The 20047-nt window shown below is 37.4% G+C and overlaps 1 long non-coding RNA gene across 1 annotated transcript; it reads left to right on the forward strand.

Moving 5' to 3' along the window:
- Positions 1-1463: 1463 nt before the first annotated feature.
- On the forward strand, positions 1464-3180 carry LOC127092654 (uncharacterized). Its single transcript, XR_007792245.1, has 2 exons — positions 1464-2682; positions 2839-3180. It is a non-coding gene; the product is annotated as an uncharacterized LOC127092654 (long non-coding RNA).
- The last annotated feature ends 16867 nt before the right edge of the window (positions 3181-20047 follow it).

The following is a 20047-nucleotide window of genomic DNA, read 5'->3' on the forward strand; positions in this document are numbered from 1 at the left end:
CTGCTGACACTGTCAAGGTTCAGACTAAAGATTAAGAAGTTTATGAATCCAGTAGTGTGTCCCTTATTTTCATGTTTCATCAACTATTCATCATAAGCTAATAAATTTGAAGATAAGATCAAAATTGATATGTGATCAAATAGTACATGGTACAAATCAAATAATCCTTCCACTACCTAATATCATGGGCAAAATACAGTACTATACATCACATTTGTCACTGATATTATGGGTGAAGGATTGTACTATGTATCACTCTTTTCACCAATCCAATAATGGACAACCGCTCTATTGGTATCCCCATTTTACCCTCCAACTGTCTCTTTTCCATGCTATATAAAGAGGACTTGGAGACTTGAAGAAAGCATACTACAACAATTTCATAAGATTGTTTTCTACGTGAAAAATATCTAGACTTTATGTATACTTTTCTTTAAGTGTTTGTTTTAAATTTGTGTAAAAAAACTGCTTGTGTAGAAGCATCTTGTAAACACAAAATCTTTGATTCAAACTTTTTGTTTGTGATTCCTTAAGGAGACTAGGGTATAGCCGAATCCTTGAGAAGACAAATAAAGTTATTCTTTATGATTATTATAATCAGTTGATTATAGTGGATTAAATCCTTGTGTATAAGGAAAAATCACCTTGGCGGATGGACTAGAGTAGCTTTGAGTTTCAAGAAAACCAGGATAAAAATACTTGTGTTTGTATCTCTTTATTCTTAGTATTTGTGTGGTGTTCTTGAGCTGGTAAAAACCTTTTGTTTTTAAAACCCAATTCAAACCCCCCTTTCTTGTGTTTTTCAGGCCTTTAGTTTAATGATTTTGGAGGAAGACAAATACTCGAATGGTCGAGTTATACCAGTCGTATCCAAGTATTTAAGACTAGGATTGAATATTACGCCGAACTAATCCTTTTTAATTCATTATTGTTGAAAATGTTAAAAGTATAAGCTAGTTGGTTTATATTTTATTTAAGAAAAGAAACTCGATGTTGATCAAGCATTTCAATTTGCGTTGCAAAATGAAATAAGAAATGATTTTTTTTAAATGATTTTGTGATTGTGGCAAGTAGTTATTTTTTTTTTTGGTTTTTTTGACTTAAAGGTAAGTTGAAAAAAAAGATTATTTACTTACTAATTTTAATTAATAAATAAATAAAACTAAGGTGTATATAATAGTAAGAAATGGGTGTTATTAAGTTGATTAGGTTTTAAAAAGATCTTGTTGGTTTTTATTAATCATAATCAACTAAATAATTTAAAAAGAAATAAATAATTAATTAAATTTTTAACATACGAGTATAAATACAAATATCCTCATATGTATATAAAAAAAGAAAGAAAGAAAATATAAACAAATAAGTAAAAGATAAAATGCAATATTAAAAAGAAAAGTCCTTATTATTTTAAAGGCGCACATGTGATCATACTTTTCTAGGTTGAGTCAAATGATCCAGAGGACTGGGACTCAATAATGTGTCATGCAATGGACGATGGAAGGGTTGGGCTTTAAAGGCGCAAATGAATGAGAGAGAGAGAGAGTTAGTTTATTTGATCTCTCTTTTTCTGTTTCATCACTCAGAACCTTTTCTCTCTCTATGATGAACAAACACACAAACCCAAAAAAAGAGCGGTGATGGATCTAGGCCGGTGGTTTTCAAGAACACACACGGTGAAACTTATGAAGATCCACGATGACGTTCATCATGTAGCCTTCGAACCACCACCGTCCATCAAAATAACACCCCCCTTATGTTTTCAACCCTTATGAGTCCAAATTTGGACTCAAAAATACCAAAAAAAACCTAAAAATCCCAGAATCAAACTTACATAAGCGAAAACCCTAATTTCCCAAAAATAATTCAAACAACCTCATACAACACAATACACCAAAATTGACAAGGGGGGAAGGTTAACAAGCATTAGACAACAATGGACATGTAGGAAAGAATATAAAGTTAGTAGAACATTACCAAACCATACGTTACCGGCGTGAAACTCCCCACGATAAGTTCTTTTCTCTTTCTCTGTATTTTTCAATGCTTCTTTTGACTCAATAAATCTCCGCTTATACTCTTCTTTTGCTTATGATTTTTTGTTTCTTTGTTGGGATTGTTGTTTCTTATGTGGTCTTAGCTCAGTTGTATTAGAGCTTCTGAGATGAAGCTCTAAGCAACTAAAGAAATATGAACATTGAGTGATTTTTATAGGTTTAGGGATTTGTGTATTTACTTTCTAATTCTCAGCTTAGGGTTTCTTTTGTTGTGTGAAAAAATTAGTACACTATATAACACTAGGGGAGTGAGGAGATACCTGTGTGAGCTACACAAATTTTCTTTCAAGTGTGTAAGAATTGGGAAATTTGGATAAGAATGAAATGGTGAGCTATTAGATGGATTTGCAATCATCCATGATTTTGTGGGATATTAATGAGTGTAGGAAAGAATCGTGAGTGGCCTTGTGCAATATTTTGAATGAAGTTTTCTTTTGTTTTCATTGATGCAGTAAGTTTATTTTTTTAAAATGCATTTCCCTCTTCTTTTTTTTACCATAGTAACTTATTTTTACTTTGATGAAAACGAATTTTCCCTTTTATTTGAATTATGCTACATTATTGTTGCCTTGCCAGGTTTTGGTTGTGTAGCTTGGCAATAAAAAAAATGTTACAGTGCCTTGTTGTGGTAAAGACCTTACAAAACTTTTGATTCAAATTTGAATTATCTTGTTGTCAAATTGTTGTGCTTGGTTATATTAATGAATGTTATAGCTTATTTGCATTCCCTTTTGTTAACATGCTGCATTGGTTTCCTTGAGGACTAATCTATATTTTGTTCTAGGTTATTTTGGATGATGAGCATGGCATGGCAGAGTGAATCCAAGTGTGAGATCGAGTGGTTAGAAGCTTTCTTGGTGGTGAAGAAAAGATGGATCATATGGATTTTAAAGGTGGACTAGGATCAATGGAGCAATGAATTGGATCATGTGGAAGCTTAGGGGATATTTGCACAACTAGCTTTTAAGCCATGTTTTTATGTTTTATAATGCAGTATGGTGCTTAGGTTTTAAATGCAGAGAAACTTAAAATGTACAAATGTAAATGTTAAGTTTTTTGTTGTAATTTTAATAGATATAATGTGTATTTTTTGTAACATTTGAAATGAAAAAAGGAGAATGTATCATTTTGAATTCAAACTTTTAGACTTGAAACTTATTATAATGTGTTACAATATATGAATAGAATGAAGATAACATGCTTTAAAAAAATGAAGAAAGTGAATGATTTTATGCAATATGTGAAAAGAAAACTCATTAGTGACTCATGGCAAGTGTATGCATGAATTAATGGATGAGTGGAACTAAAGTAATGAAACCAAGCTCATAATTTCAAACTAAAACCCTAAATGGACTCAATGTGAAAATATGATGTTATGAATCATGTAATGAAATGTGTTGGATTTGAATGCATGATCCAAAACACAAATGATCAGATGAATAAGTCAAGTTGTTGACTTTTCTCTTTTAACTTTTTTCTACTGACTTTGTTGATGAATACTAATGACCAAATGATATGACATTTGCCCCTATTTAAATAGCTTTACCGGATGGCATGAATGATGATAATCCTCGTGGAATCCTGGTGAAAGATATTAAATACAGAAAGCCTAAATTTTTCCCCTCGATGCAATGAAATGATATGATATGATATGAAATTAAGGAGTTTTTTTTTTGGTTTATGGGCAGATGATGACCCCTAAGAAAAACATCCACGACAACGTTATGGAGTTTTTTGATAAGAAAAACATCCAATCAATGGTTATGGAGATTCTTGAGAAAGAATTCATCCAAGAAAATGGTTATGGAGTTTTGTGATAAGAAAATCATCGAACACAAACTATGGAGATTCGTGATAAAGAGTTCATCCGAGACAACAAAATTATGGAGATTTTTTATAAGAAATTCATCAAAGCAAAGATTTTGGAGATTTCTAATAAGAAATTCATCCATGACAAAGAATTGTAGATTTATGATAAGAAATTCATCCAACACAAACATTGGACATTACTAAAAAGGAATCCATCCAAGACAAAATTCTGGAGTTTTCTGATAAGAAAATAATCCAACACAAAATATTGGAGATTATTGATAAAGAATTTATCAAAAACAAAAATTATGGAGATTTCTCATAAGAAATTCATCCAAGAAAAAATTATGAATATTTCTTACAAGAAATTCATCAATGACAAGTAATCAGAGATTTCTTAAAAGAAATTCATCCAACACAAACATCAGAGATCCCTAAAAAGGAATTCATCCAAGACAAAATTATGGAGTTTTCTCATAAGAAAATCATCCAACACAAAATTCTGGAGATTTTTGATAAGAAACTCATCCATGAAAGGAAATTGGAGATTTCTGATAAGAAATTCATCCAAATAAAAATCTAGATATTCTTATGAAAGAATTCATCTGAGATAAAATATTGGAGATTCTTGAGAAAGAATTCATCCAAGACAAGATTATGGAGTTTTCTGATAAGAAAATCACCCATGACAAGTTTCTGGAAATTCCTTAAAACGAAGAGTCATACAAATGAATTTCTAAGAAACATCAGGACAAACAAAGTAATTGATATAAAATCTCTATAGGTTCCAAATAAAGTTAGTCTTTGACCGTAGGTGTCGATAACAACCAGACTTATTACAGATGATGCCAGTAACATTTGCACTTTGAAATGGATGTGGCTAACGACCAAACTTTGAAATTGGGTTTCGGTAATAACTTGACCTTGAAGATTGATATCGGTGATAATCAGACTTTAAAAGGGATACTAGTAACAATTTGACTTTGGTTTTGGAGATGCCAATGAAAATTGGACTTTGACGATGCCAATGAAAATTGGACTTTGAAGATGCTAATAAAAATTGTACTTTGGGTCAAGGGATACATCACAAAATGACCCTGGTCAATGAAAATGAGGATGCTTATGTTGATGCTTATGAAGATTAGGAGTTTATAAAGGCTTTTTATGGAGGTTTTGATTCCCCAACACAGAGAACTCTACCAAATCTCTTCCGTGATAGACGCATTTAAGGTACTTCTATCAAGCTTGCCATTTACAACTAGCCAAGGGCCCTTTTAGACTATTAGTGGGTTGTACTTCATGGAGATGCCCATTATGGTAATCCATAAGTGGTTTTATAACCTTGTGATTTTTGGGAAAGCAATGATTTCCCTTCAATCATCTTACAATGACAAAGAAATTTGTGTTTTTTAAATACGTTTCTTATTCTTTAAGTTGAAAATTTTATAATTAACAAATAAATGACATTTTGCATAACAAAGAAAATAGAGAAAAACATGAATCACATTACTTGATAAGAAAATTTGTATTTATTCATATAATGATAGCACACAAATGGTGTAGCTCCATATGGAATGTTACAAATTGAAAATGGCAATGGGAATGAGGTTTACCCTGAATCACAATAACCACTATTAGACTTATACCCATGATTCCATAAAACCTTACATCTGATGGGAGCATTCAGATTGATCTTTCCCACTTTTGGAACTACTGTCTTGATCAGTCTTACCTAATGAAATCTTTTCACTTTTATGTCCCAAATTTTAGCCTGGACCTCCCTTTCGGAATGTCTGTTCACCAAGACGCTTTTTTTCCCTAAGTCACCCTTTCAGGTTTTCAACTTAGTGAGCTATCATTTTAGTATTTATCCCTAAATTTTTCCTGGACCTCCCTTTCAGGAGATAGGGTCTAGGGAGACCCAATCTTGATAAGATGAATTCATCTGGCCAACCACCATCAATCAACTTGTTAACCTCCAATTCTCTTGACTTTCTAGGCTCATGGTAGATCATATATGCATAAGATGATGAATTTAAAGTGTCCCTTGATAAATTTATTCAATTGGTGAGATAGCTTGTTGGAGAAGTTAATCAAGATACCCAGTCAAACTAGGGTTTCCAAGGAAAATATGATCTTGAAGAATATTTGATCAATATTATTCAAGATACCCAGTCAAACTAGCTCTTGAAGAATATTTGATCAATATGACATGTAGAGATCATTGGGACTCATATATGATGCTTTGAGACATTGTGGATCAATCTTTGATTGTACTCTTAGCCATGAGGGTCTTAAACCCTAGATATGAACTTGATAGATCAATGATGATCATGCCCTACCTACAAAAGAGTTAGGCAAATACAAAGACATATTTTTGGTATTTTGGGTTAGTGAAATGATAAAATACAAGTGTGATACAATCACATGGTGCTTGGTGATCTCTCCCAGAACAAACCCAATGAAAGAGAGGTAACGAGGATGCCAAGGTGTGATCCCAATACTAATGTATATGATGAAATTGCATGAGGGATCTTAGGGTCAAAATTGGGGTCTTACAACTTCCCCTATTTAATGACATTCTAACTGAGGAGGTGAAGGTTAAAATCTTCGTGTCGACTCAGTAGAATGGGCTTAAATAACAACATAGAAACAAATGTTGGACCCTAAGAGACCTCATGATGCACATGATATGAATATAAAAAAGAAAATTCTCTATGGGGAATATTGCCACAAAGGAAAAGAAATCAGAGAGACCGAAGATCTGCAAGAGTATAATGCATTCCGTAAGGAAAACTTGATGGGGAGATAGAGACTCTAGGGGGGGGGGGTAAAAGGTTATGTGTAGGCCAGGCTACGACTTGAAAACTGCTGGACGAACTAGAGGAATTCCATAAAATGGAATGACTCAACCCGGGGAAATAAAACATCTGCAGGGGATTACAAGTTGATCAGGATAAAACTGAAGTTCTTGAATCAATGCAGGGAAAAGCGATTTCACTAAGGAAAAGCGCACTCAACTCAACTGGGGGAAGAAATAAACTTCAACACAGGAGGAGCAGAAATCTATTATCCACTACCTGTTACTGGGTAAGGAGATAATAAAAGTCTAACAGAGAGGACACCCGTCATCGGTTAGGATGAACATATCAAGGATAACTCATTGGGAACCACCAGGAGGGAATATTCATTACCAGCTACTGGGTAAGAATAGCCTTGCCGGGGAAAACTGCAGAAATAGGATTTACAACTACCAGTTACTGGGCAGAAGACCGAAGATGAGAATATCCGCCACCGATTAAGGTGAACATATCAAGGATAGACTCAAAGGAAAGAAACTCCATCATCGGTTAAAATGAACATATCAAGGATAGTCTTGCATGGGAATTGTTAAGGAGGATACCCGTCATCGGTTAAGTTGAACATATCAAGGATAAACCAACTGAACAAAAAATAGGAATTACATCTATCGAATACTGGATAGAAGACCATCAAAGAGAAAATTCGTCACCGGTTAGGACGAACATATCAAGGATAGACTCTTTTGAGGGGAAGAGCAGGATTTACAACTACCGGTTACTAGGTAGAAGACCGCAAAGAGGAGAAAATTTGTCATCGGTTAGGATGAACATATCAAGGATTAACCCTCTGGGGAACAAAATAAGGATTACAACTACCTTTACATTGGGTAGCATACCAAGGATGAGAATATTCGTCATCGGTTAGGATGAACATATCAAGGATAGACTCAAGCAAGGGAAGAAAATATTCGTCATCGGTTAGGATGAACATATCAAGGATATACTTCCTGGGGAAACGTGAAATTGAATCCGCCGGAGAAAAAAAGTTGCTCTTGCCGGGTATTGGGCAAAAGTGAAAAACATGAGAAGAAAATTACCAGTTATTGGGTAATAGAGTCCCAGGGGACTAAAAGCATCTATCTAGGTAAGATCTAGAAAGAAAAGGTCAATCAAGACTCAACCCAATGAGGATATAGCTCAAGGGGAGTAATTCCATCCAGGTAATCAACTGGGGAGGAAACTAGAACAATGATCATCCACGAGGAAATAACTCAGTGGGGAAAGGAGAAAGGTTAAAATCTTTCTACTTAAGGGGCCGACACTCTACAATTGAAGGATAGACACCGAACTTGTATGGGGATTAAGTACTGCCATAGCAAAGAATAAGAATCTCAGATGATGAATCAATAAATATGATTATGCAAAAATATGTAATCGTGAAATTATATGAGTGTATATGTATATGTATGATGATTATGCTGACAAAACGATTGCAAAGGATACAAAGGTGTCGCAAAAATTTGAATCATCGGTATAATCCTCGGTCAATCCACAACAAAGGGACACAGCTGCCGGAGAATAGGGAGATCAACCTCCCAAAGGCTCAACATTATCTGGGGAAAGAGGAGATTTGCTGAGGAAAGGAAAAAATTATCGAATCTGCAGGAAATTTTAGGTCAACACCATATCAAATGGGAGACAACCATATAGAGGATAAACACAAATAGCGTCTTAGAAACCAGGAAGAAACTCTGACTGGGAGTGAGTCGGATGGCTACCGGCGGAGAAACCAACGCGATCCACTGGGGAAATTGATCTTACTCTGCTGATGATCGAAACAAAAATCAAACATGCTGAGAAACACACAAACTCTGTCGGGGACTGAATCAACCAATTCAGCTGGAAAAAGTACAAAAGCTTTGTTGGGGATCAAACACTCCGTAGAGGAACTGGATCAACAAACTCGGCTAAGGATACTCGAAGGGTTATCTGCTTGGGGGACCCATAGAGCTCCACACTTAAGACTTGCTGTTTTTTTTCGAAATGTTATTGATATTGCTTTAAAACTGCCTCTGAAAAATTCTTGCCTTTATATGTTAAAGAAAATAATTTTGATTAAAAAATTTAATTTCAAAAATGATCATAATAAAATTTAACACTATTTGGCTGAAATAAATAAGAGTAGAAACAATTGGATAAAGCTCAACTTTATTTAATAGAATGGTAGTCTGTAAATGACAAGACTCCATAGATCTTTACAAAGTTGAAAATGGTAATTTATATGGAAACGGGTTACATTGAATACAAATGATCACTAATCCTTCTACCAACTCTTGATATCCACTGTGCTTTTGGCGACTGTTGGAGATAGTGAACCAAAATCTGACAATGTGCTCAAGATAAGTCTTCAAAACCGAAGATCAACAGGATGTAGTTACTTGCCATAATCCCTAATTTTTGCATAAATTGTCCCAAGGTCGGGTACTCAATTTATCGGGATAAATGTTTCTGTTTTATGTCTCTAATTTTTGCCTGGATCGCATTTTCAGGTTTTCAATCAACCGAGATGCTCATTTTTGCCTAAACCGCCCTTTCGGGTTTTCAAATTAGCGAGCTATTTTTTTTAGGCGAAGTATTTCTTGACTGCATCTGCGTTCACAGGACGAGGGAACTCTTCACCGTCCATAGTTGTAAGAATCAATGCACCGCCTAAAAATGCTCTCTTAACAACATATGAGCCTTCATAATTAGGAGTCCATTTGCCCCTAGAATCTAGCTTGAAAGATAAAAACTTCTTGAGCACAAGGTCACCTTCCCTGAATACACGAGGTCTGACCTTCTTATCAAATGCTTTCTTCATCCTTTGCTGATATAACTGACCATGAAACATGGCAGTCAACCTCTTCTCATCAATCAAATTCAGCTGATCAAACCTGGTCTGACACCATTCACCCTTAGTCAACTTGGCTTCTATGAGCACACACAACGAAGGAATCTCAACCTCAACGGGGAGCACTACTTCCATACCATAAACAAGAGAGAAAGGGGTTGCCCCTGTTGAAGTGCGGATGGATGTACGATACCCGTGCAAAGAAAATGGGAGCATCTCATGCCAATCCTTATACGTGACAACCGTCTTCTGAATAATCTTCTTAATGTTCTTATTTGTAGCTTCAACAGCCCCATTCATCTTGGGTCTGTAGGGAGAAGAATTATGATGTGCAATCTTGAAGTCTTTACAAAGAGCTTCGATTGTATTATTGTTCAAGTTTGAACCATTATCAGTAATGATCTTACTTGGAACACCATAACGACATATAATCTGATTCTTGATAAACCTTACAACAACTTGCTTGGTTACATTCGCATATTATGCCGCTTCAACCCATTTAGTGAAGTAATCAATTGCCACTAAAATGAAATATGTCCATTCGAAACTTTGGGATCAATCATCCCAATCATGTCGATTCCCCACATGGAGAAAGGCCATGGGGAAGAAATAACATTCAACAGTGTCGGAGGAACATGAATCTTATCCGTATATATTTGGCCATTATGGCATTTCTTTATAAACTTGCAACAGTCAGATTCCATTGTCAGCCAACAGTAACTTGCTCGCAACATCTACTTTGCCATTGCGTGTCCATTGGAATGAGTACGAAAGGAACCTTCATGAACTTCAGTCATCAACAAGTCTTCTTCGTGTCTATCCAGACATCTGAGTAGAACCATGTCAAACTTTCTCTTGAACAATACATCTCCATTAAGGTAGAAATTGCCGGCTAATCTCCTCAAAGTTTTCTTATCTTTCATGGATGCCCCAGAAGGGTAAATATGACTTTGAAGGAAACATTTGATGTCGTAATACCATGGCTTTTCATCTTTGACCTCTTCCACGGAAAATACACGAGTTGGCCTATCAAGACGCATCACGGTCAAATTGGGAACCTCATTCCAATATTTCACTATAATCATTGACGCCAATGTTGCAAGAGCATCTGCCATCCGGTTTTCATCTCGAGGGATATGATGAAACTCAACTTTTGTAAAGAAAGTTGATATCCTCCTCGCATAATCTCTATACGGTATCAAACCGGGTTGATTCGTCTCCCATTCTCCTTTGATCTGATTCACTACCAAAGCTGAATCTCCAAAGACATCTAAATATTTGATTATGAGATCAATGGCCTCTTCGAGTCCCATAATACAAGCTTCATATTCTGCCATGTTATTTGTACATTTGAAAGTCAATCTAGCTGTAAATGGAAAATGCGTGCCTTAAGGAGTAATAATCACTTCCCCAATGCTATTACCATATTGATTAACAGCTACATCAAATACCATGCCCCAACGGGAACCAGGTTTCGGCCCTTCTTCAAGCAATGGTTCATCACAAATTTTCATTTTTAAGTACAAGATCTCTTCATCAGGAAAATCATATTGCACTGACTGATAATCTTCAATTGGTTGGTGAGCCAAATGGTCAGCCAAGATACTACCTTTGATTTCTTTCTGAGATTGGTATTCTATATCATACTCTGATAACAACATCTGCCAACGGGAAATCCTCCCAGTTAAAGTAGGCTTCTCAAATATATACTTGATTGGATCCATTTTGGATATCAACCAAGTGGTATGATTCAACATATACTGACGCAGACGCTTAGCAGCCCAAGCCAATGCGCAACAAGTCTTCTCTAGCATAGAATACTGAGTCTCACAGTCGGTGAACTTCTTACTGAGGTAGTAAATTGCAAATTCTTTCTTTCCAGTCTCATCTTGCTGACCAAGAACACAACCCATACTATCTTCGAGCACAGTTAAATACATGATCAATGGTCTTCCTTCAACAGGCAGAGACAAAATCGGAGGCTCAAGCAGATACTCTTTGATAATGTCAAAAGCTTTCTGGAAGTCTTTGGTCCAATCACGAGACTGATCTTTCCGAAGAAGCTTGAATATAGGCGCACATGTGGCAGTCATGTGTGAAATGAATCTTGAGATATAATTCAAGCGGCCGAGAAAACCTCTGACTTGCTTCTCAGTTTTGGGCGCATGCATCTCTTGTATTGCTTTGACCTTGGCAGGATCAACCTCAATGCCCTTCTCTTTGACAATAAAGCCCAACAACTTACCAGAACGAACACCATAAGTACACTTATTGGGATTTAAGCAGAGTTTATACTTCCTCAAACGTTGGAATAGCTTCAACAAATGCTCAACATGTTCCTCTTCATCAATTGATTTAGCAATCATGTCATCGACATAAACTTCAATCTCTTTATGCATCATATCATGAAAAAGAGTAGTCATTGCTCTTTGGTAAGTTGCACCAACATTCTTTAAATCGAAAGGCATCACTCTATAACAGAATGTTCCCTAGGGTGTAATGAATGTGGTCTTCTCCATATCTTCGGGTGCCATCTTGATCTGATTATATCCGAAAAATCCATCCATAAACGAAAATACTTTGAATTTAGTCGTGTTATCTACCAACATATCAATTTGTGGCAGAGGGAAATCATCTTTCGGACTTGCTTTATTCAAATATCTATAATCAACACACATGCATACTTTTCCATCTTTCTTTGGCACAGGCACAATGTTGGTCACCCATTGCAGATACTCAGCGGTCACAAGGAAACCGACATCAATCTGCTTCTGCACTTCTTCTTTAATCTTCACTGCCATATCAGGATGCGTTCTCCTTAACTTCTATTTGACTGGCGAGCATTCTGGCTTCAACGGAAATCTATGCTCCACAATCTAAGAATCCAAACCAGGCATGTCTTGATAGGACCAAGCAAACACATCTGAATACTCTCGAAGAAGATCAATCAACCCCTTCTTAGCATCTGGACACAGTCGAGACCCAATCTTGACTTCCTTCACATCATCCTCAGAACCCAGGTTGACTAACTCAATTCTCTCTTAGAACGGTTGAATGGTCTTTTCATCATGCTCAAGAAGACGAGACAATTCATCACTCACTTCTTCATCACTTTCCTCCTCGGCCTCAAATACAGAGAATTCAAAATTTGGAGAAGGAGAATGATCATTGTATTCAACGGGGTTAGAAACCAACCTGCATAATGATTTGATATTTTTATTTTAGAGAAGTGAATTTGGGACCAAATATTATGCAGATGGACAATTATATTGTTTATATATGTTTTTTGTGATTACCATTTTCAGAATAAAGCAAAAAGTAAAAACAAACATCATAGATGTGGATGAATAGAATTAATTTTATTAATGATCAATTTGAAAATGCCCAACAATGTTCACTTCTCCCTTAGGCATAGGAGAAGGATTTTGAAAATATATAAAAGTAACTACTTAGATCGATGCAAAATAACAGGAACATCAACAGCGGTCCAATTGTTGCAAGTTTTTCCATGCGTCACAAAATTGGTGCAGTCTTCCTCTTCGTCATCCTCTAGCACATCAGCTAAGTGTTGTTCATTGCCATGAATGGACCCTCCACTACGGAAGCTAAGTTGCATACCCTCAGACCTTGCAGTTGATGAAACTTGCTGAAAGCCCATACCGGTTCTACTTTTGTTGTCAGAGACCTCTACCATGTGCCCCCATTGATCAACATTTCCTTCTTCAACATTCTTCCTTGCTTCTTTCAATGAGGACATAGGTTCCCCAACTCTCTTTTCAGCAGCAATAGATAAGGCTTGGAACAGAGTCCCAACCTCATCCTCAACCTCAATGTAAGAGAAAGATGACATGTGGCTAACCAACAACGCCTTCTCCTCGCCAACAATGACAAGCTTGCCATTCTTCACAAATTTGAGCTTCTGATGCAAAGTGGAGGTAACAACTCCTTCCTCGTGGATCCATGTCCTTCCCAATAGACTGAAGGAGAAGGGCGATCCAAAACACAGCGGAAATTAAAATTTTCTCCTTTAGTGATCCTTACGAATGGGCATGATCAGTGATAGAATCGTTACCTCTTGTGACGATTGAAACCTTTGATGCAGATCTACGAAGTGATCATGAACGTTGAACGATGACAACGCCTCTACTCAGTCCATATGAACGGATTCCTTCAGTCTCAGTGCTAGCTACTACGAATGAAGGCTTTGAGTGAGTGAGAGAGAGAGAGAGAGAGAGAATGAAAATGCAACCGTAATCAATGCTTCTACATAAGGGTTCTATTTATAGAACCACATGTGTGGGCTTCAAACCAAAAAGCCCACTTAAGTGTATGTGTCCCATATCTTATAATATGTCCAAAATCACTTAAGCGCGTGGTACCTTACCATATTTCGCATTCTACTTAAGTACACCGTACCTTACGATGTTCTACAATTCACTTAAGTGCACCGTACCTTACGGTGTTCCTTAGTTACTCTATATCTCATCAATCCGTCCTTTGTGTGTGACCCTGTAGGTTTTCGCGGCATTGGCAATTATATTAAATCAGGTATTTAACATAATAAACAGTGAGGGGTATCTAGCAACACATCACTGCTACCCAAGACACGAAAATGTCATGTGATATGACAAATCCTTCTGTGATAATACTTATGTGTATCATAACCATTTTGTCCTTATGTCTATATTGAACACAAGGCATAGACTGTGTCATCCTTTTCCAATTGAATATTGGGCCCATAGACATTTATCCTGTTACACGGGATGGGCAAATTCCATCTAGGTCACTCATGTCCCTCAGCATGCTTCGTGGAGTACCCATCAACTATCTTTATGGTTATCCAGTTACGAACAACGTTTTATCAGCAATAAAGCACTCGATTCTACATCTAGGGTCCATAGTGGTTTCAGGTCGAAGGGTGGTATACACCATTATCACCATGAGAATAACTTATGACACTTTGCATAACTTTCTATATAGTATTCTCATAGCGGGTCAATCCAGTATAAATATTACTCTTAACATTCATACCTATGTTTAAGACTTGATAACTCCTTATCCATGATCCATGAGATGTGATCATCATTCTATATACATAATAGTCTTAATGCTTTAATGTTATCCCACTTCACGATAAAGCTCGACTACGGATAATTTAAGAATAGTGTCCTTATGTTTAATGTGATCTCATGATCAAGTCACACTTGATACATTAAACGAACTAGCTATTCTAGGGACTTTATTAAACAAATGTAATAAAGAAAAAGCCTTTTATTATTCATAAATAATTCGATACAAGTACCAAAAGTATTGGCCTATAGGGCTTACACCAACACAGACAACTGTAGGCCGGGTGGATATCCATTACTTGAAAACAAATCTAAAAATCACTCAGACCTATCTTCACTAGAAGGTCCACTTCACCAATAACTATTTTGCATGAACCGTCAAAAGCTTTGACGATTACACCGCTATACCTCATGGGCGCTCCTTGATATGATAGCTTTGACAGAGTTGACTTCAGCAACACATTCAACGATGACCGGGTGTCAACCAGCACATTTGACAAAGCATCATCTTTGCAATTCATAGAGATATGTAAAGCCAAGTTATGATTCCTACCCTCCTCAGGGAGTTCTTCATCACATAAGCTGAGATTGTTACAGGAAGTGATGTTAGCCCCAATATGATCGAATTTATCCACCGTAACATCATGTTTCACAAACGCCTGCTCTAGAACTCTTTGTAGTGCTTCTCTGTGCGCTTTCGAATTCATTAGCAGAGACAATACTGAAATTTTTGAGGGGGTTTGGAGCAACTGCTCCACCACATTGAATTCTCTCTTCTTGATCAGACGAAGTACCTCATCATCATCATTAGCCTTCAAATTGCTGGATTCACCAGACTTACCCTTTAAAGCACTAACCGGATCTACAGCAGGCGCTTCCACTTGCTTACTGACAACTTATTCTTCTTTGTCTTTTGGGAACACCGGCCCAAACACACGACCACTGCGGGTCACCTTGGTAACATTAGCAATGCTTACCACAGAGCTGGTCGTAGGTAACGAGACCTCTTGACCATCCTTCATCATTGTTGCATTGTACTGATATGGAACAACTTTATCAGATGAATACGGAACTGGAACCGCTAACCGTATAACCAACGGCGATACTAATTTGTTGTTGACGTTGTTATTGTTGTTGATGTCGTATTGAATCACCACTCTCTCGGGATTCTTGAAAACGGGCACTATGACATTCACATCGTCATCTACATGACGGGATTGAATGATTTGAATCATGCCTTCATCCATCAACCGCTGGATGTCCCTTTTCACAACCTCACAACCTCTCGGTTTGACATAGCAGATAGCACAACCATCATGGTCATGCTCACAATCACTCACCATACAAATGTCCTTGTGCATCGTCGCCAAGGACCTCCGGATGAAACGAACATCAAACACTTTAAACCTTCCAAGACAACCGTCCACCATATTAACAGAATAATTCCTATGAGCGGGCAATGGATTTGCTTTCACATTTGGCGCACGGTCCTCAAAGGACACCATTCCACTCTTTATCAGTTTTTGGACCTCATACTTGAGCGGATAGCAATTCTCTATGTCGTGTCCGGGTGCTCCTTGGTGAAAAGCACAATGGAGTTCAGGCTTGTACCACCATGGAAGTGGTTCTGGAATTTGTGGCGGGTTTCTTGGTTGGAGTAAGTTCTTGAGAACCAAAGATGGCTAAAGCTCGGCGTAAGTCATAGGAATCGGGTCAAAAGAGACCTTTTTCCTTTCAAAGTTTTGTTGATGGTGATTGTTGGTATTGTTGTTGTTGTTGTAAGTGTTTGTGCGTTGTTGCGGTTGTTGCTGTTGACTTTGTTGTTGCTGCTGAATTGGTGTTGCTTGATTATTCGAGAATACAGGAATGACTGAAGACACTTGATGATCGTGTTGACGGGATGGTTGATTCTTTCTGATCTGAGGCCTCCTCTGCCTCCCACAAGAAATTTCATTAGCCTCGCTATCTTTCTTCTTCCCAAAACTGTTGCCATATCTCTTACTTGATGATGCTTCCTCCTTTGACAAACGTCCTTCACGGACACCTTCCTCAAGCCTCATCCCCATATTTACCATTTCGGTAAAGTCACTGGGGGCACTGGAAATCACGTTCATAATAAAATGAACTCGAAAGGTCTTCAAAAAGATCTTTGTCATCTCTTTCTCCTCTAAAGGAGGAGTGATCTGGGCATCCAATTCTCTCCACCTCTGCGCGTACTCTTTGAATGTCTCTTTATCCTTCTAAAACATAGACCTCAACTGGTCTCTATCAGGCGCCATATCCACGTTGTACTTATATTGCTTGACAAAAGCTTCTCCCAAGTTGTTGAAAGTGTAAAAGCTTGCATTGTCCAACCCCATATACCAACGGAGCGCAACACCGGTCAAACTGTCTTAGAAATAGTGGATCAACAGTTGATCATTGTCAGTTTGGATAGACATCTTGCGAGCATACATCACTAAATGGCCGAGCGGACACGTATTCCCTCTGTATTTTTCAAAGTCAGGTACTTTGAATTTCACTTGAATCTTCACATTCGGCACCAGACATAACTCGGAAGCACTCTTCCCAAACAAATCCTTACCTCTCAACGTCTTTAATTCCTTGCGTAGCTCAAGAAACTGATCCTTCATCTCATCCATTTTCTCATAAACATCCATACCCTTAGACGACTCAGAATGATAAATCGTGTCCTCTACACGAGGTAAGGTGTGCACAACGGGAGGTGGCATAGACATGGCCGGGCTAGATGCCGACATAGAAGCAAAGTAAGGCGCAAAGCCTTCAGGCATGAAGTTCGGAGGCATTCCCCACGGGAATCTGGCAGGCATAACAGGCGCAAAGTGAGCGGTAGCAGCAAGCATGGTAGAGGTAGCCACCTCTGATATAACAGTCTTCTGAGGAGGAGGAGTTACAGGCGTTGGAGAAGATTGGCTTTGAGCAGCTAACACTGACTCCATCATGGCAGTCAGTCGAGCGATCTCGTCCTTCAACTATCTGTTTTCTTTATCAAGATGTTCCATGATTCTCATATGATTAGCGTGAGTGTCGTACCAATGAGTCAGCTTGGCTGAAGCACAGAATAAACACCAATGAGACATCTGGCGAAAGAGAAACCTGCTTATGCAAATGATGCATGAAATGCAATGCTTGTTTGTTTATTTTTATTTTTTCAAGGAACTTACTATATCATTTACAAATATATATATATATATATATATATTAATATATAATATATATATATATTATATATATATTATATATAATATATTATATATATATATATATATATATATATATATATATTTATACTTAACAACAATTGCCACAATTTGATATGGCCATAATAATCTCTTTTTATTTATATAATTGGAAGGATTACACTAACTACAACTTCAGAAACCAAATGAAAAATACAAGAGAAAAGGAGACTATTCATCCTAAGGATCCCTAACAACGTCAGAAGATCTAGCTGAAGGCGCATACTTCCTTCGAATGCGTCGAATCTCGGTCTCAAAAGAAGCCTTCATGTGAGCCTTCTCGAGGACAAGCTGATCAATCTTCTTCCAAGCAACAGAAGGTTGAGGCATGCTAGAAGATGAAACCTCCAGCTCTCTCTGTCACTTTGTCACTCGGTCTTCAAGTAGATCAATAAGTGCATCCTTGTCCTTAGACTCCAATTGCAACTCTTCATGCTTCTTGCTCAATGCATGGAAAAACTCTTCCCACATATCCTTCTCTTGCTTCATCTTGGCGAGTGCGTCTTCCAACTCCTCTACATATTGGTTAGGGAGAATTAATGGCTCAACCACAACCATAGATATAGGTCTCTCACAAGGATAAGGCATCTTCAACTCCAAAGCTCTCTTCTTCACCCAAAGAGTGTATGTTTCCAAAGCCACACAATTGCACGGACCAAGCTCAGATCTTCCTTTCCTATGCACATTATGCCAAGCATGCACAATCTTCTGCTTCAAATGTTAGGGATCTTTACCCTCTTGATAGAAAAGACCTTCTAACAAAGTGTTATTAGGTTTGTCTCTCAAGGGGAACCCAAGTTGACGATGAGCCAAAGCAGGGTTGTAGTTAATTCCTCCTTGTGTACCAATGAGAGGCACATTAGAGAATTCACCACAAGAGTCGATAATATCCAAACTGCTCAAAGAAGGATCATACCAAACTATATCATCATTAGTGAGAGAAATAAGTCTCTGAGACCATCGTAGACATTGTTTGTTCTCCACAAAAGCAGGCGTCTGAGGCAAGTGCAAAATAAACCACTTGTACAAAAGAGGAATGCAATAGACAATAGTCCCACCAACCCTAGAATTCCTTAGATGCAAAGGAGTGAACTAAGGATAAAACATGTAGATCATGTTCTAAAAAGTTCCCAGAGTCTTAATTCCATCCATCGGATATTACAGGTTAAGATGACTGACTCATCGACCCATAATATTCTCAAGAGAAACTCGTCTGAGTGTAGTATCACGTAACAACTGGTATCAAGTCTACACTTGAACAGTCTCCGCACTATGTCCTAAATAGGCCAAGAAGGGTAAATGTTTTACGGTCCTCAGCTTCTCGGACCCAAATTAGAGATAGTAATGCCTAACCATAAATACTTGTGTGACATTTCCAAATCCTAAAGAGTCTCCACTGAGCAGATGGATCTCAAGCCAACTTGTTAAGGACTACTCCACACAAGTCGAACATGACTATACCATCCTCCTATCTTAATTGCACTCAAGTTTGGGTTAGAACTTATCTCACTACTCAGAGATCACCAAGCATAACAAGGAGATTATATCACACAAACAAATATACATACATCACATATATACAATTATATACACACACAAAATTAGGCTAAACCCACTGGAGACTACTCCCCAGCAGAGCGCCACTTAATTTCTGTAGCGGTAAATTCATGATCATCAAGATATGGATAAGCTAGACATCAAATAACAAGAGTCGCCACCATGCTTTTATTATTTCCAAGGGAAAATGGAAAAAGTACGAACAAAACCCAAAAATAAGAAGTTTTCAAATCAAAACTAATAAAATGCCAGAGATTACAGGTAATGGGGTTGGTTACACAGATGGAAGGTGTTAGCACCCAAAGTGTCCTAGGTACTCCTAGGGAGCCCTTTTTTGTGTGCATATGTATTTTTGTACAAAGTGATGTTTACAAACAAATAGAATGGGGGGATGAGAAAAGAATTCATTAATTATATTTTTGTGTTTGACAAGACCTTCGGACTTGTGCCTACGTACCAACATAAAAATGAGGGATCAAAACCTCGTAGTTCGTGATACAAATTTCAAAGTGGATGCATTGCTTTTAATCAAAAATTAAGTTTGAAAGGCAGAAAGGCCTAAAAATGGTTTGAATGGGTTAGTTCTTTTTGGATTTTGTAAATTTTA

This window comes from Lathyrus oleraceus, chromosome 6 (assembly GCF_024323335.1).
Source record: "Lathyrus oleraceus cultivar Zhongwan6 chromosome 6, CAAS_Psat_ZW6_1.0, whole genome shotgun sequence".
In the NCBI taxonomy this organism is placed as follows: Eukaryota; Viridiplantae; Streptophyta; class Magnoliopsida; order Fabales; family Fabaceae; genus Lathyrus; species Lathyrus oleraceus.